We start from the raw sequence: 26,856 nt of genomic DNA, 5'->3' as shown, positions 1-26,856 counted from the left end.
AAAATTTCACAAAGAAACTCATCTTATATAGAGATATATGATAGAGTCCTTGTCTAGATCAAACACCTAGTCAAGGCTTATCCAAACATGGTAAGTTAAGGGACGCCCAACTCTTGAGCACCTCCTTCATATTTTTATGATGAATTACCAGAAAAGGGTGCACAATGTATACCCTAAAAGCCACGAAAATTCCAAAAAAAATTTGGATAAATTCGATGCAAAATTGAAAGAGTTTTGGATTTCTAAAACTCTATCTCATAGAATTCGAAATCCAAACTTATTCCTTTTAGATTTGATCCAAACCACCTTCCATGTAAGAAAGAAGAGAGGAGACCTTTTGTGAACGTGGGAGAAATCTGGGAGAGGGCTTTTGTCGCACAAAATAAGTGGAGATTGGCGTTGAATAAGAGAGAGGGCGTGGAGAAGGATTATGTGGTGCAAGGTGGAATCCTAGTCTTACTAGGATTCTGTCTTATGACTTGTTTTAATTTAGTTTTCCATACCAAATCAAATCAAAATTAGATCAACCTAATTAAAATAGGTCTTAACCCAATTAAGAATCTAATTTAATCAGATTAAATTAGATTTAAATCTGATTTAATTTTCTAATCAAATTAGAAATTAGATTGACCCAAGTTCTAGTTGAACTAGGACTAGTTTTTCCTTGCACTTGGCTTATCCAATAAACTAATTGGACTTGATCCAATCAAGCCCAAACTAAATCTAATTAAATCATATTTAATTAGACTTAATCTCAGCCCATTGGCTTAATCAAATTAAGCCAATTAGCAATCGAATTGCTAATCGATCCTCCTGCAACACTTGCACTGGGTTAAATGTCAATCGTATTGATCATTTAATCCTAGAACGATTCTTAATCGTTGATCAACCATCCGATCGGATCATGAACTCTAATGTGTGTGATCTCATAGGTCTGAACCTAAGCCGGTAGCATAGGAATAAATTTCTATACCAATCGAAGTGACCATCTAGCAATGGTACCCGACGACCGGATAGGTCGAATGTGTAGAACAACATCCTTAGAACCCATGCGGATATAGTTTTCATATAATTCATCCCCTTGACCAAAATGATCATAGGACACCCCAGAGCTCAACTGTCAACTCTGATCAGGTTGTCCACATTGTATTTCAAAATATCAAATCCATCTGATGGATTACCCTGGCCAAGGTTTTGCTAAATTGAAATATAGCGACTCATTCTTCTCCAACTCTTGGAGTGGTCAATCCCATCTCGATCACACTCTGACTTCGCAAGTACTTGACTGTGCCCAGAAGCCTTCCGTCTCTGAATTAGAAATTCAGTTAGTCCAGTACCAAAGCACAGTGAGTTGCTTGCAAGTCACTGAGGCGATCTCAAGTCTAAGGGACACTTATACCTATATCCCATCAGAGATATTCTCGACAGTAGAATACTCTGAAGTTGGTCATGTTCAATGATGATGTACCCTTACATCTCACCTGTATGCCATACTAGTGTCTCCACACTCCTTGGTTAAGAGGACAACCAACCCATATGGCCTACAGCGACCTATGCTCGATAGAAGCTGTCGTCCTTATTAACAGCCTATCATTTGGTCGTGAATAGTTTTAAGGACTAATCAATAAATCCTCTCTTTATCGAACTAAATAGTCCTAAGGACTTCATCATAACAACGGAGTTCATTAAAGATGAAAGCTTATGATAAAAATATCAAATATATTTTATTTATTAACAAATCAATTACAATACTTGGTTGCTCAACCGTCAACAGTTTGACGATTGGCTTTTTGGGACATATTTCCAATAATTGACAACATACTCAAAATTATCTTGAGCATTATTGGTCAAAAAGATGAATTATATGGTAACCATAGGTCAGGATTCTTAGAATGTTGCTTTGCATACATTCAACCTATCTGGACATCGGAAACCATTGCTAGATGGTTACTTCGACTGGTATAGAAATTAGTTTCTGTGCTACTAGCTTAGGTTCGAACCTATAGGGTCACACACATAAGAGGTTGTAACCTAATCAGATGGTTAATCGATGATTGAGAATCATTCTAAGGTTAAACAATCAATGTGATTGATGTTTGACCTAATGCAAGTGTTGCAGGAGGATCATTAGCAATTGAATTGCTAATTGGCTCAATCTGATTAAGAAATTGGGCTGAGATCAAGTCTAATTAAATATGATTCAATTAGAATTAGTTTGGATTTAATTAGACTAAGTCTAATTGATTTATTGGATAAGCCAGTTGTAAGGGAGAACAAGTCCCTGTTTGACTAGGACTTGTATGCACCTAATTTTTAATTAAGTTAAGATTTAAATTAAATATGATTTAATCTGATTAAATTAGACTCCTAATTAGACTAGTATCATCATTAATTAAGTTGTAATTAATTTAAATTGGGTTCAAAGTATTTGACCTAATCTAAATAAGAATCCTAGTTAGACTAGGATTCCATCTTTTCTTGCGCCACCTAAAAAAATCAAAGCCCACACCCACTAATTAATTCTAGATAATTTTTTTATGATTTTTATATCTAAGGGAAGTAATCTTACACCACTTATTTTAGAGATTTGAATCAGATTTATCTGATTCAATATGAAAATTAATTTGGTTCATTGTAGAAAGTGGTTTAGCCTATTTCTCTTTTCGAAAGAGTCCCTCTTCACAAGGACTCTTCCCTCCCTCTCCTGCACCAACTTTCCCCATGTTTATCTTCTTTTTATTGCTCCTTTTGTGTTTATTTTTATGCTATCCATGAAATAAATGAGATAGGGGGCATCCAAGAGTTGGATGCCCCAAGGACTCCTTGTTAGACTAGGTCTTATGACCTAGTCTGCCATATAAAAGGAGGCCACCCCATATGCCATGATATAGGAGTCAAAAATTTATGAAAAATTAAGAGAAATACTAGAGGAGAATAAATAATACCTGGGAGATTTAAGACACAAAAATCCATGGAGGAGAGTCCTCTAACAAGAGATCAAAAGTTGATGTCTTGTAGAGAAGAAAGGTAAGAGAGAAGATTGTCTTCTCTTATTGGTTTTCTTTCTTATTTTTTTTTTTCTTTGTTTTTATGTTTTTATGTGATAAAAATATGAGAGAGAAAGAAGGATTACATGGGTGGTTTGAGGTGCCAAAATCCTTAGAGAAAATTCTTCGATCAAGAGATCAAAGGTTGATGTCTTGTAGAGAGAAAGATAAGGGAGAAGATTATCTTCTCTTATTATTTTTTCTTTCATATTAATATATCTTTGTTTTATATTTTTTTTATATGATAAAAAATCTGAAAGAGAAAGAGAGATGGTGTGGTAAACTCATGCTCTAAAGAGTTGGAACATGGTGATCTTATTTTGGACATGATATGATCATGTTCTGATGGAAGAAGAAGAAGAAAAGAAGGTCTTTTCTTAAGGTTTCTTTTAGAACCTGTTGTTGGGTATAAAATACCCCCAGTCGAAGTTTGTAAAAGGCTGACCCTTCCAAGGCTTTTTCAGCTTTCGACCTTGTGTGGCGTCTTTCTGAACTCCCTCAACCATCCGAGCTTCCATAATACCATCCGGACTTCTCCGACAATGAGCTTCTTCATTCATCTATCGGACTGCTCCAAATGCTCTCTGGGCTTCACTATCAGCCGATTTTCTACAGTGATCGACTATTCTCCAAATCTCTTCCAGACTTCTTCTGGCCATGGATGACTCTACTCCGAACCTTTCGACTTCGTCAATGTTCGAGCTTCTCCGATAACGGGATTTCTACAGTAACTAGACTCTATCCAAGTTTCTACGACGATCGACCACCTTTCGGATTCCATCCGAGCTCCTACGAGAACCAAATTTTAGTCGAACTCCTACAGTAGATGGATCCCAGATGAATTTTGACAACGAAAGGGCTCCACCAGCCAGATCTCTACTCTGAACTCTACCGTAAGCAGTCTACTTCGAACTTCTACTGCAGGCGGTCTACTCCGGATCTCTACTGTATGCGAATTCCATCTGAGCCTCTACTGTAAATGAATTTCTTTCGAACTTCTATTACAGACAGACTTCAGTCGAGCTTCTTCATAGTCAGATCCTAGTCGAGCTCCTACAGTGGACAAATCCCAGACGAGCTTCTACAACGGGACAGGCTCCACCAGCCAGGTCACTACTCCGAGCTTCCATGACAATCGATCTTCGATCGAGCTTCTACAATAAGCGGCCACCTTTAAGCTTTCTACAAGAACCGGACTCCATCTGAACTTCTATAGCGGATGGATTTTGGACGAACTTCTACAACAGACGGGCTCCAGCAGCTGGATTTCTACAACGGCCGACCACCTCCGGTGTCTGCCGTACCTCCCCAGCCATCAACTTTCAATAGCATCAGTCAGACTTCAACAATGCCATCCGAACTTCCACAGGATCCTCCAGACTCCTCCAGCGGACGAACCTCCCCAACGCCACCCGAAGTTCACTGCCGATCGATCCTCTATCAGATTCCTCATGAAACCACTTTCCTAACAGAAAGTCTCCATCCGAGCTTCTACAGTAGATGACTCCTGCCTGCAGTATCAGTGCTTTAGGCACCCAACAATAGTAGACCCGTTAGCAACCTCAAAAATATCCAAGCTTCTTCTGGATTGATGAGATAGAGAGCCATTCCACTCCATCAGACATCCCAGTCGAGCTTCAGCCGACAGATTCAAACTCTCTGACAAGTCACGATAATGGCCACTACCCTACTCCACTCTCTGTAATGGATTCCACGTGGCTCCATCACTCTCTGGTAAGTCACGATAATGGACACCACTCCACTCTCTGTATCAAATTCCACGTGGCCCTGAACGGCCCCCTGACGCCACTACTCTCCGTAATAAACTCCGTATGGCCCTGAACGGCCCACTACCAGGCAGTTACAGACATCACTGTCAATCAGTTACGCTCTCCGTCTATAAAAAGGGATTCCCAGATACATTCTTCTCTAAGCTCTAAACTCTATCTCGAAACTCTGCCAAAATCCCATTTGAGCACTCCATTTCTATTGAAGCAGAGTACTGACTTGAGCATCGGAGGGTCTTGCCGGAGCACCCCCAACTCCGGTTTAGACTTTCTTTGCAAGTCCCGATGGCGGCCACGGTCATCACAACTCCAGCTTCTCCAGCGTCGGCAGAATTCTGCACCAACAGAACTGGCGCTAGAAGGAGGGGCATGTGTCTTCGTAGTACCCTTGTTCTTAAAGAAGTGCTCAACGGGACTGTCTCCAGTCATCTTCTCCGACATCTTCTTCTCCTTCTCTTGCCAGATCTCCACCTGATGCCTCTCCAAAAGGCATCCACCAGGCGATCTATAGCCTCCGCGCCAGATCTCAGCAAGCTCTGCAAGCTCTGGCCTCATCTTTAGTTTTCCAGGCTCCTCCTCCTCTGACAACGGTAGTCGGCATGGAGCAGTTTGACTTGCTGGTTCAGTAGGTCAGAGGCCTCATCGAAGCAGTGTAGGCCATACAGCAGCAGCCGCAGGCATCAGTGCAGCTAGAGAGAGCATCATCAGAGTTTCAGAATCCGACGATCGGGCGGGCCACTTGGGTAAGTCGCCCCATCTTCCCCGGAAAGGGGAAGCAGAAGGCAGAGAGCCCACCATCCGATCATGATTCCACCCTCAAAGAGTCCCTACCTCCGTTCCACCAGAAGACTCTCAAGACTCGCAGTCAAGAGGACCACCTAGATCAAAGATTTCGGGAGATGAACCGGTGGATCGAAGAGCTCCGCCATGCTCCCACTGCTTATGGTGAGGACATCTGCACTGACCCTCTTTTCTCTCAAATGATCATGCAGGAGCCAATCCCTCCGAACTTTAAGCTCCCCCAATTCGAGAGCTACGACGGGACCTCAGATCTGGTTGACCACCTGGAGGCCTTTCGGATAATGATGCTGCTCTATGGTGCGCCAGACGCCATCCTGTGCCGAGCCTTCCCATCTATCTTGAAGGAAGCAGCAAGAAATTGGTACTCGGCACTGAAGCTGGTACTATCTTCTCCTTTGATCAGATGAGCCACTAGTTCGTCACTTATTTCGTTAGCAGCCGACGTCTCCCGAGAGGTTCGGAGTCCCTCATCAACAGCAAGCAAAAGGAGGGAGAATCCATCCGAGCTTACATCAACCATTTTAGCGTCGCCGCATTGGAGGTCTGAAACTTGGATCAATCGATCATGAAGGCTGTCTTGAAGGGTGATCTTTAAAAGAATGATCTTCTATTTTCTCTGAAAAAGAAGTATCCCAGGGCTTTGCTGATTTGCTGGCTCGGGCTGAAGGATATGTCCGAGCAGAAGAAGCCTTCAAGATGAAGGATGAGGAGGCCACGAAGGAGCGACAGGCAGGAGACTCCAGCAAGCCCGCAGTTGAAAAAGGGTCGAGTGAATCTCGACCACATTCTTGAACTCCCTCTGGACACAAGCATGTCCAGACTCCTCCCCGGGCTCATAAGCAGAGAAGCCCAGACCGTAGAGTTCGGAGGGGCTCTCCTCCAGGAAGATTCCACAGCTACGCCCCTCTCAATGCATCAAAAACCCAAGTGCTGATGGAGGTCAGGGAGCAGCTGCTGAGGTCGGAAAGGATGCGCACACAACCCAAGAAGTGCAATCCTAACAAGTTCTACCTCTATCATCATGACCATGGCCACGACACGGAGGGGTGCATTCAGCTCGAGATGAGATCGAGGAGCTCATCAGACGAGGTCAGCTTGACAGATTCATTCGTCACTGACCTGAAGGTAGGGAAGATCGATCGAGGACCCTACTGTAATCGGAGCTGCCAAGGAGGGAGGAGCAGCCTGAAAATCGACCTCCAATTGGGATTATCAACTCCATCTCTGGAGGACCCCGACGGGGAGCAGACCTTCCGCAGCTATGGGATTCAAAAAATCTATGAATGTTTTACCAATAACTTTGTCTTAAATATAAATTTCTTTCATATTCGTATATCTTTTCTTTTGGCATGAACTCATAATGATAGGGAGTAGCTCCATCCGACAATCGAAACTAAGCATGTTAGGAACAGGAGGAGGACCTCATCCTAACACGAACAAAGTCAAAGGCCCGATTATTTAAAGATTGGATGGGGGGAGAGGCCCTTACAACGGCCCTTATGTGCCCCCACAGCCATGTTAGGAATAGGAGGAGAATCTCATTTTAACATGAGCAAAGTCGAAGGCCCGATTATTTAAAGACCGGATAGGGGGAGAGGCCCTTACAATGGCCCTTATGTGTCCCCACGGCCATGCTAGGAACAGGAGGAGAACCTCGTCCTAACATGAGCAAAGTCGAAGGCCTGATTATTTAAAGGTCGGATGGGGGAAGATGCCCTTACAATGACCCTTATGTGCCCCCACAGCTATGTTAGGAACAGGAGGAGAACCTCATCCTAACATGAGCAAAGTCGAAGGCCCGATTATTTAAAGATCGGATGGGGGGAGAGGCCCTTACAACGGCCCTAATGTGCCCCCACAGCAATGTTAGGAACAGGAGGAGAACCTCATCCTAACATGAGCAAAGTCAAAGGCCCGATTATCTAGAGATCAGATGAGGGGAGAGGCCCTTGCAATGACCCATACGTGCCCCCATAGTTCTGTTAGGAACAGGAGGAGAACCTCATCCTAACATGAGCTGAAATTAACTGTGTCGAGAACAGGAGGAGAACCTCATCCTGACACAAACGAAGACCTGATCGATCAAGATCGGATGAGGAGGAAAGCCTCCTCAACAGCTCATCTACACTCCCACGACCCCTTTAAGAGCAAAGAAAAAATCCTCGCCCAAATGTAAAAAAAAGAGGGGAGATAAAAAGGAAAAGCGATGAACTACACCAATGATAAGAGAAAAATAAACTACATCAAAGACATAAGAGATCTCATCTCAACGAGGAAGGAGACTCTTATCAAAAACCCTCAGTCTCTAAGAGGGAACTCAACACAGGCCGAGGAAAAATTGACTTCCTCAAGGTAACGAAAAGTTCGGGCCCCCAAGCTCGAGCACTGGAAGGAAGCATAAAACTCAAATGGCCTTGAAAAGACCTACGGTCATGAACAAAAAAGGCAAATCAACATGGTGATGACCAAGAACCTTCAAACAACATCGATATCGAACAAGACAAAAGAAAAAAGAAGTTCGGTAAACGACGACTTAATGCAAGAATGGATAAGGTAATGAGAAAAATTCTTTTTCATTTCATTAGTAAAGTGTACATAAAGCCTTAGAAGGCCAAGACTCAAGGGACCTCATCTCAACGAGGAAGAAAACCCTTGTCGAAAGTTTCCAGTCTCTAAGGCAAATCAACATGGTGACGACCAGAAACCTTCAAACAACGTCGACATCGAACAAGACAAAAGACAAAAGAAGTTCGGTAAACGATGACTTAATGCAAGAATGGACAAGGTAATGAAAAATTTATTTTTCATTTCATTAGTAAAGTGTACATTACAAAGCCCTGAAGGCCAAGAAAGAAAAATGATAAGAAAAGAAAAAGAATACATGGAAGGATGAAAGGTAAAAGAAGCTCTAAGGAAGCTTGGCTTCTTCCGACTTCAAGCTCCCGATTTCAGTCATTATTAGGGATTGCTTTAAGTTTTCAACTTCTTCTTCCAGTTTCATTTTTCTTAGCAGCATCTCCCGGTACATCTGGTGGAACCGCCGGCTTTCGCCCTCTGACTCCTGAAGCCTCTTCCTCAGGACCTCGGACTCCACCTCGGCATCCTTGACCGCCTGCTGCTCGTGGGCCAGCTGAATCTTTAGCCGCTGCAGTTTGGCCTTCTCCCGCCCAAGGGCCACAAACAGTTCTTCCATGGTCCCCCTCAAGGAGCGGAGCTTGTCAGAGCCTTGTGCAGAGGTGGGCTAGACTCTCTCAGACAACTGCCTCTGAAGGCGGGCAACTTTATCGGTCGCCATCTTGAGCTTCCTTCGGTAGTCCTCTACTTGCCCGCACCAGTCGACTCGGTAGGCGTTGTAGTTTGCCTCAGCATCCTGCAGCTACTTTTGAAGGTCGGAGAATTTTTTTGACCAGTCTCGATCGCGTTCGGCCTAAGTTGCGAGTCAGGATGAGCTCCCTTCCAACTGGCCGATCTTCTCCCGTGCAGTCGCCAACTCAACTTCAAGAGAGCTGATCTTGGAAGCCTGAGTCCAAGATCGATTGCTGGCACATTTTTGAAGTTCCTCAAGCTCCACCATGAGGTTGTCCTTCCTCCGGTGTATTCCATGAAACCCTTTTTGTGATGGTCCCGAAATCGAGTAGCCTCCGTAGTGACTTTCGAATAGCTCTTCCTCAGCCGGTGAAGTTCATCATCCAACTTCTTGGATTTCTTCGTCAAGTGACGAACTTTCCTTCTGAGGTCCCGGATCATCGACTTCAGAGGAATCCCTTGTGGTAGAGAAAGAGCTTCGGCAGGGCACTATCGTTGAAAGACAAGAGTGCCACAACTCAAATTAGTGCCAGAAGATAAAAGAGAAGGAAAAGAATGCAGAAGAAGAAAAAGGAGCTCTCTGTAAAGAAGAATCTGATTTCATTGATTAAATAGTTTTTAAGTACAAGAGAACAAAGAAAAGTCTCCATAAAAGAAAAATATAAAATTAGAGATTTCGGACCTCTGGGACAGAAGTGGAGGAGCTCGGCACCGTCGGAAGATCGATCGCGGTGGCCACAGCGGTCGAAGAGGTCCCAACTGGAGGAGGATCGGTAGCAGCTTCGGAAGGTCTGGCTTCATCGTCGGACACCTCATCCAGGAAGTCGAGGTCCAGTTCGGAAAACTTTCTAGCCACCTTCTCTTGGCAGAGCTCGAAATCCTTGATGAAGGCATCCTGGCCGAACTGGACCTACAGATCCTCCATCTTGGAGGAGGTCTTGAACTCCTCCACTGCTCGGGCTCCTGCCTCTGAGATTAGGGATGGGATCTGTGCCTTCAGCTCGGAGACCTGTGCCTTCAGTTCAGAGACCTCAGCCTCTGCCTTCTTTCTTTCTTCCTCCAAGGTGGCCCTCAGATCGAACAAGGTTTGTCCCTCCTTCTGTAGTGTGTCTTGGAGACTTGTGACTATGGTGATCTTCTCCTTGAGGAGGGCGGCCTCAGCCAGGCGACCTTCCTCCGCCCGAGCTGCCTCCCTCTTGGCGTTCTTCATCGCTTTGATGTTGGCGATGAGCCGGTGTCCAATCTGCAAGAGAGGCCAGGGAGTCAATATAAAGGCTAAGGAGTAAACTAAGTAAAGAAGCAAGAAGAAAAAAAAAGTGAATTGACCTACTTCGAGAAAGGATCCCAGAGAGTCCCAGACCCGCTGCTCAGGATCAGCAAGGACGATCCTGTGGACGACCTCGGGCAGAATGTACCCTTTGACCAGCCTCTTTATTAAATCCCTATTGTTGAAGAGATTTTCCCTCAGATCTTTCTCAGAGCCGTCGGCCCCCTCGATGGCAGCCTTGCAGTTGCGGCTCTTACGGGCCAGGGTCTTCTTTCTTCTCCTCCTTTTGGCCCCCCGTGCCCCCTCGGGACGAGCCTCTGGAGCGGGAACCTCGATCGGGGGGCTCCGTGAAGAGGCTTGGGGGACTTCAGGCTCGACGTCAGAGGGGACGTCGATGGCAACGGCCACCTGAGCAGGTACGATCGAGCTCGTCTCTTCTGTCCTGGCTCTCTTCGTCGACCTCAAAGTCGTGGTGCCTTTTCTCTTATGGGTCTTGAGACCCTGGGCTAACCTCCGAGCCATGCCTGTGTCCATGTCTGCAATAAAAGAAGATCGACACAGCTCAGAAATAGAATAAGAGAAAGGAAAAGTAGCAAAAAAATATATATATATATAATAATGATAGTACCGACAGGGTCAAGAGGGCTCAGGCTGACGTTGAATAAGAGTTGTTCCTTCAGAAGGTCAGAGAGGAGGGGGGCTGGATAGGCCTCGAGCTTATTGGAGGCTTCGAGGTCATACCTTTTCGGGCTAGAAGCCCGACGGATGGAATCCCTCAGAGAGCCCCACAGGGGAAATCCTAGCTCTAAGGTCGGGCATCAGACGTAGAAGTACCTCTCCTTCCAGTTGTGGATAGAAGAGGGGGTACCTTTCAACAACCCCTTTCTACCGAACTGAGGGGAGAAGTACCACCAGTCCTTTGCTGAAGGGTGACGCTTGAAAGTATAAAAATTCCTGAACAGAGAAAGGGTTGGCTGAACTTTGACTAGGCGACAGAGGGAAAGAAACCCTATCAGAAATCTAAAGGAGTTCGGCGCTACAGAAACTAAAGAAATGTTTAAAAAGTGGAAGAGAGCGATGACAAAAGACGGTAGCGGTAGTCGAAGCCCAGCACGAAAAACTTCGTGGTATAAACAGAAGCAGCCAGGGGGAGGAGCGCTGGCCTGGCCAATTGGCCTGGGAAGCTCCAGCTCATACTCCAGAGGAACCCCGTACTGAATCCTAATCAGTGAGAGTTCCTCTAGAGTCAGAGAGCTGGGGATGGTGTCTGGTACAAAGACCGGCCGAGGTTCATCTACAGAACTAAGGTTTTGGGGAGCTGGGACGGATGAACTCCTAAAACTGCTAGAGGAGAAAGTGTTGGAGGACATTATGAATCGAGCAAAAACCCTAAAAATCTCAAAAAAATTGGAAAAAATAAGAGATGGGATGCTTGCAGAAAACTGAACAGGTGGAATGTAACAGAAGAAAAATGAAAGAAGAACAGTAAGAGAAAAAATGAAGAGGAGAGTTCTGGAACTAACCTAGACTGGTCTGAGAAATGCAGAGATGGGGATCGACTCAAAGACCGCCTAAGGCTGAAAGGGATGGAACTCTGGGGAAGAAGAAGGGCACCAACAGGACTCTTAGGCAAAGTGAAATTCCTAGAAGGGGGGAGCGGGTTTAAATAGGCAACAGGGCCCGATGCAGTAATGATTGCGGATCTCCTCTGGCCTACCTACACTCACCGCGTGTCCCACTCACCATGGTAGGCAGCTGAAAATGGCTGACAGCTAATAAAATCATTATTGCATCGTACTAGAGCAACGCTCTAGTGAAAATTTCAAAAAAAACCTTTTCAGATCGCCTCGATTTGAAAAGGCTCCGGTACCACCGTGCCAAATGCCAAAATATTTGGAAACCACTGAGTGTGGAAATCAAGGGAGGCAACTTCGGTTGTGAAAATTTTTCTGTACTTCCTTCATTTGGAACCCAAACTCAGAAGTAGGAGGATTGGTGTTGGGTATAAAATACCCCCAGCCGAAGTTTGTAAGAGGCCGACCCTTCCAGGGCTTTTTCGGCTTCCGATCTTGTGTGGCATCTTTCTGAACTCCCTCGACCGTTCGAGCTTCCATAATACCATCCGAACTTCTCCGACAATGAGCTTCTCCATTCATCTACTAGACTGCTCCAAATGCTCTCTGATCTTCACTATCAGTCAATTTTCTACAGTGATCGACTATTCTCTGAATCCCTTCTAGACTTCTTTCGGCCATAGACGACTCTACTCCAAACTTCTTTCGAACTTCATCAATATCCGAGCTTCTCTGACAATGAGATTTCTATAGTAACCAAATTCTATCCAAATTTCTATAGCGATCGACCACCTTCTGGATTCCATCCGAGCTCCTACGAGAATTAGATTTCAGTCGAACTCCTATAGTGGATGGATCCCAGACGAATTTTGATAATAGAAGGGCTTCACCAGCCGGATCTCTACTCTGAACTTCTACCACAAGCAGTCTACTCCGAACTTCTACCGTAGGCGATCTACTCCAGATTTCTATTGTATGTGAATTCCATCCGAGCCTCTACTGTAAACGAATTCCTTCTGAACTTCTATTACAAGCAGACTTCAGCTGAGCTTCTTCATAGTCGGATCCCAGTCGAGCTCCTACAGTGGACGAATGCCGATCGAGCTTCTACAATGGGACAGGCTCCACCAGCCAAGTCACTACTCTGAGCTTCCACGATAACCGATCTTCGACTGAGCTTCTACAATAAGCGGCCTCCTTTCAGCCTTCTACAAGAACTGAACTTCGTCTGAACTTCTATAGCGGATAGATTCTGGATGAACTTCTACAACAGATGAGCTCCAACAGCTAGATTTCTACAATGGTCGATCGCCTCCGGTCTCTGTCATACCTCCCCAGCCATCAACCTTCAATAGCATCAGTCGGACTTCAACAACGCCATCTAGACTTCCACAGGATCCTCCAGACTCCTCTAGCGGACGAACCTCCCCAACGCCACCCGAAGTCCACTACCGGTCGACCCTCTATCGATTTCTCATAAAATCAAACTTCTCTAATAGAAAGTCCCCATCTGAGCTTCTACAGTAGATGACTCCCACCTGCAGCATCAGCACTCTAGGCACCCAACAACAGTAGACTTGTCAGTAACCTCGAAAATATCCAAGCTTCTCTGGATTGATGAGATAGAGAGCCATTTCGCTCCATCAGACATCCCAATAGATCTTCAACCGATAGATCCAAACTCTCTGGCAAGTCACGACAATGGCCACTACCCTATACCACTCTCTGTAATGAATTCCACGTGACTCCACTACTCTCTGGCAAGTCACAACAACGGACACCACTCCACTCTCTGTAACAAACTCCACGTGGCCCTGAACGGCCCCCTGATGCCACTACTCTCCGTAACAAACTCCGCATGGCCCTGAATGGCCCACTATCAGGTGGTTACAGATGTCGCTGTCAATCAGTTATGCTCTCTGTCTATAAAATGGGACTCCTAGATATGTTCTTCTCTAAGCTCTAAACTCTATCTCGAAACTCTACCAAAATCTCATTTAAGGACTCCATTTCTGTTGAAGCAGAGTACTGACTTGAGCGTCGGAGGATCTTGTCGGAGCACCCCGAACTCCGGTTTAGACTTTCCTTGCAGGTCCCGGTAGTGGCCGCGGTCATCTCAACTCCAGCTTCTCCAGCGTCAGTGGAATTCTGCACCAATAGAATCCTTCTTCTCCATAAATCATGAGATTTTTCTATGAGAAAAACTAGATATTATAAGATCTGAAAACTAAAAAATATCAAGAGAAGAAGGTCTTCTCATATCCTAGCATAGAGATATTTTTAGGATATCAATTGTTGATGTACTGAAGGAGAATATCTATCTTCTCTTAGGATCCTTTTTTATTAAATATTAATGTTAATTTTAGGGAGGTCAAAAGGTTTAACTTCTCCCTTATTCTTTCTCATATTCTTCATCTCTTGGAATGTCCAAGGGATCTAAAGAATATTTTTTAGATTAACCATCTGGAGGAATCTGCAAGAAGCTAGTACTTCGAGCGGATCTTCATTCGACGAACCTCCAATTTTGTTGCAGCCTTATGTGGATCACCTGTATAGGCCGGATGCATGTGCGGCTCCAAAGGCAACAAAAAAAATCAACCATAGAGTTCTCAACCTGCATGAAGGTAAGAGATCTGATCTCTTCTTTTATCTAGATATGATCTAGATTTTAGATCTAAAAATATTTTAGATCTAGGGTATTGATTTGATCAATACCAATTCTTTTATTTTTTTATTTATAAATATAATATAACATGTTATAAGTCTTAATTGTAGAGTTTAATAATTTGATTATATACATTTGTACATTAAATTATTTAATTTACATGTTCTACTGCATTATATTTCAAAAAAGTTTTGAAATTCATACATGAAACCCTGCACCTTTTCCAACAGCTTTATAATATTTTGACCTATCAGATGTCAAGTCTCATTGCTAGATGGTTATATTGATTAGTATAGAAATTTATTCATATGCTATCAGTTTAGGCTCAAATCTATGAGGTCACACACAATAGAAGTTTCGATCTGATGAGATGGCTGATCTAGTGAAGAGTCTCACTGAATTAGGACTCTAGAGGAAAGTCCCACTGGACTGGAACTCTACTATTAATGGAGGATTTATTAGTAATTAGATTACTAATTGGCTCAATTTGATTGAGTAATGAGATACGAATCAAGTCTAATTGAATTAGATTTAGTTTGACTTGGATTAGGTTTGATTAGATCAAGCCTAATTGCAAGAAAAACTTATTTTTGATTTGATTAGAACTTGAATTCAGTTAATTTCTAATTGGGTTAGAAATTTAATGAGGATATTATGTTCCTAATTAGATTAGGTTCCTTCTTTTCATTGGGTCCAAACCAAATCAGATTTGGATAGATCCAAAATTGAAAAATTGAAGAGTCCTAATCAACTGGGATTCTCTCCCTTGCACATGCCCTAGAATCCACACCATACATAACACGCAAAAGGAGTTTGCATGAGGGATTTTTTGGCATGAGAAAAGAGGGCTGAGATAGCATGGGTGGCACTAATGATGAGTCATGCACCTTATCTCCTTTCTTATTTGAATTTGATTCAAATCATAGATAAGAAGATAAGAGTGAAAGAAATCAAGTTTCATGGGAAAGTATTGGTGGTGCCAAAATCCCTTTCCTTATTCACGTTGAAAAGGTTGGTTGGCATGAGAAAGATTTGATTTCCTTCTCACACCATCAAAAAATTAGCATGAAAATTTTGGATGCTATATCTTTTGTGGCATGAAGGGTGTTGGCACCTCCTCTTAACCCTAATCCCTAACCCACCTATAAAAGGGATCCAATTATTGGATGCATAAAAGAGAAGTGTAATTTCAAGAAGAGAAAAATAGTTTTCTCTAGCTTGTCCTCCTTCCTTTAGTTCTTCTCCCTCTCTAAAGTATCCAAGAGATTCAAACAAGTGTTAGATGTGTGCCCTAGATGCCAGATTGGCTGACACATTTCTGTACAAATGTAAGGGCAAATTTGTAATTTTGACTATAAAGAATAAAAGGGTTATTCTACTATCACATTGTGTACATTATATCTATGATACATCCTTTGAGTTAGTAGGAATGTTAATTCATATTTTCAAGAGTTGAAAATTTAAGGCATGAATTTACATAACTAACCCATAAACAGCTCCTGACCATAGGATCATCACGAGGATGGTGATCGATCCGGAAGGTTGGTGTATGATCGCTTCCTTAGAGTAGATGTGTCTTGAGTCTACAGTGTAGAGACACCGAGCGAGAGTACAAGTATTCATTGAGAATGAGAGCACTGAACGTACCACCTCGAGCAGTCATAAGGAAGTCTCCCTTCTCGTCGATGACTAGCTCGATGCTGCAGCTGTGTCTAGTTCTTTGACCTGACATGTATCGATGGTTCACCTTGAGTGTGTTATAGTTTGACTACACCGTAACTCGATCTCCTAACCATTTAGAATCCTGAGGTGTATGTTGGCTGTAGCATATTCATTGTAGGAACTAGATTGCACCAAGATGGGATCTATCAACCTCGGGAGATGAGAGGAGTAGTCCTATGATGATCGAAAGATCGAGTCCTTAAGCCCACGGCCCTAGCAGAGTGAAATAATAGAAAAGAATTTTCCATTGGGGTTTCACATCGGACTCAGATCGATCGATTGATTCATATGACTGATGTTGGATTTGACGAGTTCACCTTAACCCTAATTCAGTCGGGACTCATGATAGAAGAACTCAATCACACAGGTAGCTGCACTAAGAGATTCATCTTTATTTCTGATGGGTTGCCACCATATACTGCTAGGTGTCATCGATAGATTTTGAGAGCAATTAGAATGATATTGATGATCGATCATTCTAAATTATCTGAATCAGAAGAGTTCTGATCCATCGAAAGAAGTTTCGATGATGTCGATGATGAGATCATGACATATCTCATTACCATACAAAAATGAACCTAACTAGGTCACACAAACAAGAGTTAGGGTCTGGATGTCATCAATTGAGCTAGTCCAGTTCGATTGATTTGGATTAGATCCAATTAGGTTCAAGAAAATCATGCTAGCACACGATTGAGCCTAACTTTCTCCTCATGTAATCTTTTCTATCTCGACTGAGCCAAATATGATTTAACTCACCCAAAGAACCTTAAGAAGGTTTCTCTCAGTCTGACTGGAGTTAGTCCAGCTCAAAAAAGTCTTATCTTAATTCATGAGATGAATTTAAGATAACACTTGCTAATTCCTGTCACCTGCCATTTTATTTTAGGACATCGGTAAAACATTGACCCATGGATCTTGGACTGAAGGCCACTTGGCAAGAGGTCATTGGAGAGCTTTTGTGGAGTTCCACCTGCTAATTTTACCCTCAAAGTGGGTGCCATAATCAGATATGACGTGCGCCCCAAGTGGATAAGGATAGAGTCCCATGAGATGAGGACTCTATGCCTTGATCGACTCAAATTGTTGGGCGCCAATCTCACTGTGTTTATCCAGTGTTGGCACCAACAGTTGGAGGGTTTGGTGGGATTCTTATCTGATATGATCAGATGATATCACTCTATCAATTATAATTTTTTCAAAATTAATTAGAATTTTTTGATTGGTTGAATGATGTGGCACTGCATGGCGCAGCAGGGTCTATTTAAACCCTGTCTGTCCCTAGGGTTTAGAAAATTTGCTCAATACCCAGAAAAAATGTGAAACCCCTCCACTTCTCTATACCCCTTCTACTCCTCTCCCTCCCCTCTTCACGTCCAAAAGGTTGGGCATCCATCTGGTGCTTGTCCAAGGTGTGGTGGCTCCCTGATCAGAAGGCTGCAGGGATTTATCGAGAAGCTGCTGCTCCAGCTTCAGAAGATCTTTTGAAGTTCTTGAAGATCAGATCTAGATCTAATTTTTAGAGTAAAGATTTGTGAGGGAAGATGATCTAGATCCTACTCGAGTGGATACCGGTAGAGGCCAGATGACTATGTGGCTATTTTAGAACCTCGGGCGTTGCTGCGATCATCTACAGGATAATCTAATAACCCTAGAGGCATTCCTCTAATCCTTCAGTTTTAGATTTAATTTTAGATTAAATATCAGATAATAAGAATCAAATCTAATATACCTTAAAACTAAAATAAAATAGGATAATTTTTTTTTTGAAAATATTCCATCCCAGATCTCATTAGATCTGGAAGATCTTACAAGGAAAAAGATAGTTTTTCCTTCAACTGGTATCAGAGCCAGATTGATGGCTCTATTTCAGATCTAATTTAGTTTAAATTTTTATTTTTATTTATCTAATATTAATAGATTTTAGATGTCACATCAGATATGATTAGATCTGAAATTAAAAAATTTAAAATTAAATCTAAGTAGATCTAACATGTATGAGATGCATGACTAGACTAGGAATAGTTTAAACTATGAATAGTCTTGAAGTTTTATATTTTAATATGATTAAAATATAAATTAAATCTAATTTATTCTCTAATTTTTTAATGTTATAAATATTATATTTAGATTAGAAAATAAAAAATAAAATTTAATTAATTCATAAGATTGATCTGCTGCATGCCTAGACTAGTTGTAGAATTGTTCTAGTAACTGTCTAGAATAAATTTTATATTGAATAGCTCAATTTAAATCTTATTTTTTAGATATTACATGTGATGTATCAGATCTAAAAGCATGCTAATTAGATTAAATTTTAATACATGAGATGTATGCAAAACATGTATAAGTTCGATCTGAAATTATATATGTGATATGTAACTTAGATCTAACTAGTTTTGTAGTTAAATCAATATTTCTGATTAAGGTGTTTCTTATGGCCATTCGATCATAAGAACAAAGTAAGATTTAAGACCCTCTCCTCCCATTCAACGGGGTGTTCTTATGGCGGGTAGGGGTGCTGCGCGTTCATCCTTAATCAGAAATCAAGCTTATTTTTCTGTAAAATTCTAGATCCTGAAACCCTAGGATTTATTTTACATGTTTTGTTTATGAACCCAAGACTTAATTAATAATTAAACTTATGAAATTAAATTGATCTAAAATTGAGAATTTTAGATTTAAGTCATTTTCATAAAATTGGATTCGGCTTGGGTAGCTCAATTAGGTCTAGTGGTTGATCAAACCGAATCAAAAGTTGGTTAGCTGGGATCATGAAAGCTAATAATTGACCAGCCTAATAGAATTAAGTCTAGGTCAAGGTCGAATCACATTCATATGTGACTCGATCAAGTTAAGACCTAATTTGGCTCAGTAGTTAGAGCCTGGATTGTAGGCTAACCCAATTGGTTCTGGTTTGATAATTTGATATCTAAGGTAAGTTGGGCAGATATGATCGAATGGTTTTTAATTGAGAGCTACTCGACTCGAATGCATTCTTATCGAGTTAATGGTATATCCCTTCCACCGATCTCACTTACTTGACTATATGTGTCGACCCAGTTCTGATTTAAGATGACTAACAATTCGAGCTAACCCATGCCACTAGGTTAGTCATAATTGTTATGACTATGTCAAGTCAAGTTTAATGAGATCTAAATTAAATCTTTCTAAGAAAATATTAAGTCTAACATCTTCCACCATTGTGGATGTGCGGGCCCTTCCTGGGGTTGATTGTTCTCGACTGGTTACAGTGGTTCAGTTGCACCGAAAAGATGTAACCATATCCATTAGGCATTGGATGCTACGGATTAGAAGATGGGTTGTGCTCAATATTTCGGATACGATGAGGGACTCAATCAAGAATCTAGTTCGTGCAAATGATGCGTCTGACTTAACTAAGGATTGGAGCAATATTTCAGACACGGTGAGCTTCATGAATTAGAGACCAAGTTTTGGGTGCACCATGATTAGAGAATCATTGGACAAGAGTTAGCCACTGATCGGTTGACCCATCACCAATAACTGTTAGGTGAGGTGACGAGCCAGTCGGTGAGACCGCACCACCCACTAGAAATCACTAATCACGGAGATTTTCACATCTCTACCTAGGGAGTGTAGGGATTTGAGAAAATAGTGGGAGCCTAATTTATTTAAAAATAAAACTTCTAAATAAATTGGTTAAGTCTGATTACAAAATCTAACTAGAAACTTTTGACTCTCTATAGGAAATATGTCTGCATCCAACCCCCTGACCAAAATACTAGACACTCACAGATTGACTGGACCCAATTTCAAAGACTGGTTGAGGAACTATAAAATTATTCTGGATTTGAAAAACTGACTTATGTCTTGGACCAGGACCCACCTGCAATGCCAGCACGTTCGACTGTTGAACAGAGAGCATCTCTGAAAGAGTGGATAGATGAAGATAACAAAATCAGGTACTACATGTTGGGTGCAATGTCTGATGACTTACAGTGCCAGCATGAGAATATTATGACTACCCGCCAAATGTTGGCTCACCTACAAGAGTTATTTGGTGAACAATATCGGGCAGCTAAGTATCAAGTCTGCCAAAGGCTTTTTAAGGCTAAAATGCATGATGGGCAGTCAGTCCAAGATCATTATTTGTCAATGATCGAGGACCTTGAGGAGCTTGAGAAGCTCGATGTCATCTTAGATAGGGATTTTCAGATTGATGTGATCCTTCAGTCCTTGTCTGATGCATATGGTCAGTTCATCATGAACTTCCACATGCATAAGATGCAGTGTACCTTGGCTGAGTTAATGAACATGTTGGTTATGGTTGAGCTTTCTTTGAAGGGTTCAAAAGGCTCAGTCCTTACTATGGAGCGGACTTCTTCCAAGAGAAAGTCTTTTGGAAAGAAGAAGTCTACGAAAAAGCAGAAGGTGGATGGGAAGAAAAAGAAGATGGAATCGAAGAAGAAGGCTGCTGAAAAGAGAAAATATTAACACTGCAATTCAGACGGCTATTGGAAGCGGAACTATCCTCAGTACCTGGCCATCCTGAAGAACAAGAAGGATGGTCCTTCTAAAGGTATGCTCGTAATAGAATCTAATCTTATGATTTTCTCTACATCTAGTTGGGTACTTGACTCTGGTTCTAGTGCTCATTTGTGCACTTCTATGCAGGGTTTTGAGGAGAGCAAGAGGCTGAGGGATGGGGATATGATCCTACGCATCGGGAATGGAGCAAGAGTTGCTGCTGTGGCTGGGAACCTACCCTCTATGATTATCGTTAGGATTAGATTTAGTTCTTAGAGATTGTTATTATGTGCCTACAGCAAGCAGAAATTTAATTTTTGTTTCATGCTTAGCACAAGAAGGCTATGTGATTAGCTTTCATAAGAACCATTGTAACATATTTTATGAAAATAATAAAGTTGCAAATGGTTTTCTTATTAATGGTCTCTATCAGCTACATATTGATGTATCTATATTTAATATCTAGCAAAATGTGAATGCCATGGGAATTAAAAGGCCTAGAGATAGTCTAAATGATAGGTATCTGTGGCCCTAAGACTAGGTCATATAGCGGAAGACAGGGTTAACAAATTAGAGAAATTTAGGCTATTGAGTCCATTGACTTTCGAGTCATATCCAGTTTGTGAATCATGTCTTTAAGGCAAAATGACCAAGCTCCCTTTTACAGGACATGGGGAAAGGGCCACAGACCTACTTGCCCTAGTACATACAGATGTATGCGGCCCATTTGATGTGTCAGCTAGAGGCAACTATGTCTACTTCATTATCTTTACCGATGATATGTTTAGGTACGGGTATATGTTTCTAATGAAACACAAGTCTGAAGCCTTTGAAAAGTTCAAAAAATTCAGGCATGAGGTAGAAAAATAAACAGGAAAGCCCATTAAGGTTCTTCAATCAGATCGAGGAGGTGAATACTTTAGTCGGAAGTTCCTAGACTATCTTAAGGATAATGGTATAGTCTCTCAATGGACTCCACCTAGAATGCCACAACTCAATGGAGTTTCAGAATGGAAAAATCGGACCCTATTAGATATGGTCTGTTCTATGATGAGCTTCACGGACCTCCCTGAGTTTCTTTGGGAACATTGTCTCATGACAGTAATATATATATTGAATAGGGTTTTCTCTAAAATTATTCCTACCACATCGTATGAGATATGACATGGTAAGAAATCAAGTTTGAGTCATCTCAGAATTTGGGGTTATCCGGCTTATGTCAAGAGACAGCAGGCGGACAAGTTAGAGTTCAGATCTTTTAGAGCTCGATTCATAGGATATCCTAAAGAGTCATTAGGATACTATTTTTATATTTCGAAAGACCACAATGTGATTGTGAATCGACATGCTATTTTTCTTGAAAAATAGTTTATTCAAGATAGTGGCATCGGAAGAATAATTAAGCTCAAAGAGAATATCTCTCAAGAGCAATGAGCTAAAGAACCTGAGAACCTAATCAATTAGAACCAGTCCTAACATAACCTCTTCCACCTCATAGATCGACTAGGGTTTTCTATCCTCCTGAAAGATACTTAGGTACCATACAAGAGGATGTAGAGAAAATATTCCTCACGAAAAATGGAGCTCATGGTGATGACCCCAAGACCTATGATGAGGCAATATCAGATATCGACTCTGAGAAATAGTTAGAGGCAATGAGATCAGAAATTGACTCGATGCACTCAAACCAAGTCTAGACCTTGGTAGATCCACCTGAAGGTATTATACCTATTAGATGTAAATGGATCTTCAAGAGAAAGATAGGTGCAGATGGAAATGTGGAGACATTCAAGGCTAGGCTCGTAGCAAATGGTTATAGTCAGTGCGAAGGCATTGACTATCAGGATATTTTTCGTCCGTAGCCATGCTAAAATCCATCCACACATTGCTTGCTGTTGCAGCTTATTTCGATTATGAAATATGACAGATGGATGTGAAAATGGTATTTTTAAATGGATATCTTGAGAAAGATATCTATATGGAACAGCCGCTAGGTTTCACATCCAGTGATGATGATCACAAGATCTGCAAGTGCAAAGGTCCATTTATGGACTTAAGCAAGCATCTCAGAGCTAGAATACTCATTTCAATGATGTGATCAAAATATTTGGTTTTATCAATAACGAGGAGGAACCATGTATGTTCAAGAAGATCAGTGGGAGCGTAGTTATCTTCCTCATACTGTACGTAGATGACATCCTCCTAATTGGAAATGATATTTTCATGTTGACCTCAGTCAAAATATGGTTGTCTAAGGAGTTCTCTATGAAAGATCTAGGAGAGGCATCCTTTATACTAGGTATTAAGTCTATAGAGATACACCAAATAGGATGCTGGGACTTTCACAGAAGATGTACATAGAGGAGGTGCTAAAAAGGTTTAGCATGAAAAACTCCAAAAGAGGTTTAGTACCTTTTAGATATGACATTCATCTCTCCAAGAAGATGTGCCCTAGCACACCTGAGGAGATTGAACACATGAGCAAGATTTCATATGCTTCGACAATAGGAAGCCTCATGTATGCCATGCTATGTACACGACCTGATATAGCCTATGTTGTGAGTGTCACAAGCAGATATCAGTCGAATCCAGACGAAGAGCACTGGACTTTTATAAATGTATCTTTAAGTACTTGAGAAGAACTAAGGATATATTTCTAGTCTTTGGGAATGGAGAACTTCAGGTTCAGAGATTTACAGACTCAGACTTTATGTCTGATATAGATGATCGAAAGTCGACATCTAAGAGTCTATTCATTTACAATGGTGGTGCAGTCAGCTGGAAGAGTTGCAAGCAGACGGTAATTGCTGATTCCACCATGGAGATGAGTATATTACTGCATCGAAAGATGCGAAAGAGACATTCTGGTACAAGAAGTTTGCCGCAGAGCTTGGAGTGATGTCATCGGATGCCATCCCTCTTTACTGCAACAATAATGGCACCATAGCCCTAGCTAAGGAGCCAAGGTCTCACCAGAAGTTCAAGCATATCGAGCGGCGATTCCATCTGATCCATGATTATCTAGAAAAGGATTATGTCGAAGTTAAGAGAGTCAACTCCAAAGACAATGTGGCAGACCTACTGACAAAGCCATTAGGCCAGCAAAAGATCGAAGCCCACTTTGAAAAGATGGGACTTAGATATGTAGCTAATTGGCATTAGGTCAAGTGGGAGTTTGTTAGATGTGTGCCCTAGATGCCAGATTGGCTGACACATTCCTGTACAAATGTAAGGGCAAATTTATAATTTTAACTATAAATGAATAAAAAGTTATTCTACTATCACATTGTGTACATTATGTCTGTGATACATCCTTTGAGTTAGTAGAAATGTTAATTCATATTTTCAAGAGTTGAAAATTTAAGACATGAATTTACATAACTAACTCATACAGCTCCTGACCATAGGATCATCACGAGAATGGTGATCGATCTGAAAGGTTGGTGTAGGATCGCTTCCTTAGGGTAAATGTGTCTTGAGTCTACATTGTGGAGACATCGAGCGAGAGTACAGGTATTCGTTGAGAATGAGAGTACTGAGTGTGACCACCTTGAGCATCATAAGGAGTCTACCTTCTCATCGATGACTAGCTCGATGCTGCAGCTGTGTGTCTATTCTTTGACCTGAGGTGCATCGACAGTTCACCTTGAGTGTGTTATAGTTTGACTACACCATAATCGGTCTCCTAGCCATTGAAACCCTGAGGTATATGTTGGCTGTAGCATATTCATTGTAGGAACCAGATTGCACCAAGATGGGATCTATCAACCTCGGTAGATGAGAGGAGTAGTCCTATGATGATCGAAAGATCGAGTCCTTAAGTCCATGGCCATGGTAGAGTAAATAATGGAAAAGAGTTTTCCATTGAGGTTTCACATGGACTCGGATCGATCGATTGATTCATATGACTGATGTTGGGTTTGACGAGTTCACCTTAACCCTAATTCAGTCGGGACTCATGATAGAGGAACTCAATCACACAGGTAGCTGCACCGAGAGGTTCATCTTCATTTCTAATGGGTTGTCACCATATACTGCTAGTATCACTGGTGAATTTTGAGAGCAATTAGAATGATATTGATGATTGATCATTCTAAATTTTTGAATCAGAAGAGTTCTGGTCCATGAAAGGAGTTTCGATGATGTCGATGATGAGATCGCGACATATCTCATTACCATACGAAAATGAACCTAACTGGCATCACACAAACAAGAGTAGGGTCTGGATGTCATCAATTGAGCTAGCCCAGTTCGATTGATTTGGATTAGATCCAATTAGGTTCAAGAAAATCGTGCTAGCACACGATTGAGCCTAACTTTCTCCTCGTGTAATCTTTTCTATCTCGACTGAGCCAAATATGATTTGACTCACCTAGAGAACCTTGAGAAGGTTTCTCTCAGTCTGACTAGCAGTCCAGCTCAAAAAAGACTTGTCTTAATTCATGAGATGAATTTAAGACAACACCTACTAATTCCTGTCACCTGCCATTTTCGTTTTAGGACATCGGTCAAACGTTGACCCATGGACCTTGGACTAAGGCCACTTGGCAAGAGGTCATTGGAGATTTTTGTGGAGTGTCCACCTATAATTTTACCCTCAAAGTGGGTGCCATAATCAGTATGGCGTGCGCCCAAGTGGATAAGGATAGAGTCCCATGAGATGAGGACTCTATGCCTTGATCGACTCAAACTGTTGGGGCCAATCTCACTGTGTTTATCCAGTGTTGGCACCAACAGTAGGAGGGTTTGGTGGGTTTTATCTGATATGATCAGATGACATCACTCCATCAATCAAAATTTTTTCAAAATTAATTGAAATTTTTTGATTGGTCGAATGATGTGGCACTGCATGGGCAGCAGGATCTATTTAAACCCTATCTGCGCCTAGGGTTTAGAAATCTGCTCAATACCCAGCAAAAATGTGAAACCCCTCCACTTCTCCATACCCCTCTACTCCTCTCCCTCCCCTCTTCACGTCCAAGAGGTTGGGCATCCATCTGGTGCTTGTCCAAGGTGTGGTGGCTCCCTTATAGAAGCTGCAGGATTTGTCAGAAGCTGCTGCTCCAGCTTCAGAAGATCTTTTGAAGATCTTGCAGATCAGATCTAGATCTGATTTTTGGAGCAAAGATTCATGAGGAGAAGATGATCAGATCCTACTTGAGTGGATACCGGTAGAGGCCAGGACTGCATGGCTATTTTAGAACCTCGGATTGCTGCGATCATCTACAGGGTAATCTAGTTACCCTAGAGGTATTCTCTAATCCTCAATTTTAGATTTAATTTTAGATTAAATATTAGATAATAAAAATTAGATCTAATAGATCTTAGATCTGAAATAAAGTAGATAATTTTTTTTAAAATATTCTCCCCAGATCTCATTAGATCTGGAAGATCCTACAAGGAAAAAGATGGTTTTTCCTTCAAACCGACCTCCACTTTTCAATGGGTCAAACTACACCTATTGGAAAGCTCGGATAAAAATTTTTATTCAGACACTTGACTATGATATATGGGAGTATCATAGTTAATGGACCACATACATCCACTAAGATAATTGATGGTGTAGAATCAATCAAACCCAAAAGAGAATGGGATGAGGTTGACAAGAAAAATGGCTTAACTCAATGCTAAAGCCATGAATATTTTATATTGTGTTTTAGATGCTAATGAGTTTAATCACATTTCAACATGCATGTCAGCTAAGAAAATATGGGATAGATTAGAAGTAACACATGAAGGCACTAATCAAGTTAAAGAATCAAAAATTAATATGCTTGTGCACAAATATGAACTCTTTAAAATGGAGCATGATGATCAATAACTGAAATATTTACTCATTTTATGGATATTATTAATGGTCTAAAAATTTTGATAAGTCTTATTCTAACAGCGATCTTGTGAGAAAGATTCTTAGGTCTTTACCAAGGATGTGGAAGGCCAAAGTGACCGTAATCCAAGAAGCCAAAGATCTGAATGTTTTACCCTTAGAGGAGCTTCTAGGATCACTAATGACACATGAGCTAAACATAAACAACATCAAGAAGAAGATGTCAAGAAGAAGAGGATAATCGCCCTCAAATCCACTACTCAACTCGATGAGAAATTGAAGAAACAGAAAATAAAGATCAAGATGAAGAAATGGTCCTCATCATTGGAAAGTTTAAAAGATTTTTTGAAG

This window comes from Elaeis guineensis, chromosome 11, assembly GCF_000442705.2.
Source record: "Elaeis guineensis isolate ETL-2024a chromosome 11, EG11, whole genome shotgun sequence".
NCBI classification, from domain to species: domain Eukaryota; kingdom Viridiplantae; phylum Streptophyta; class Magnoliopsida; order Arecales; family Arecaceae; genus Elaeis; species Elaeis guineensis.
Note: the sequence above shows the minus strand (reverse complement) of the source record.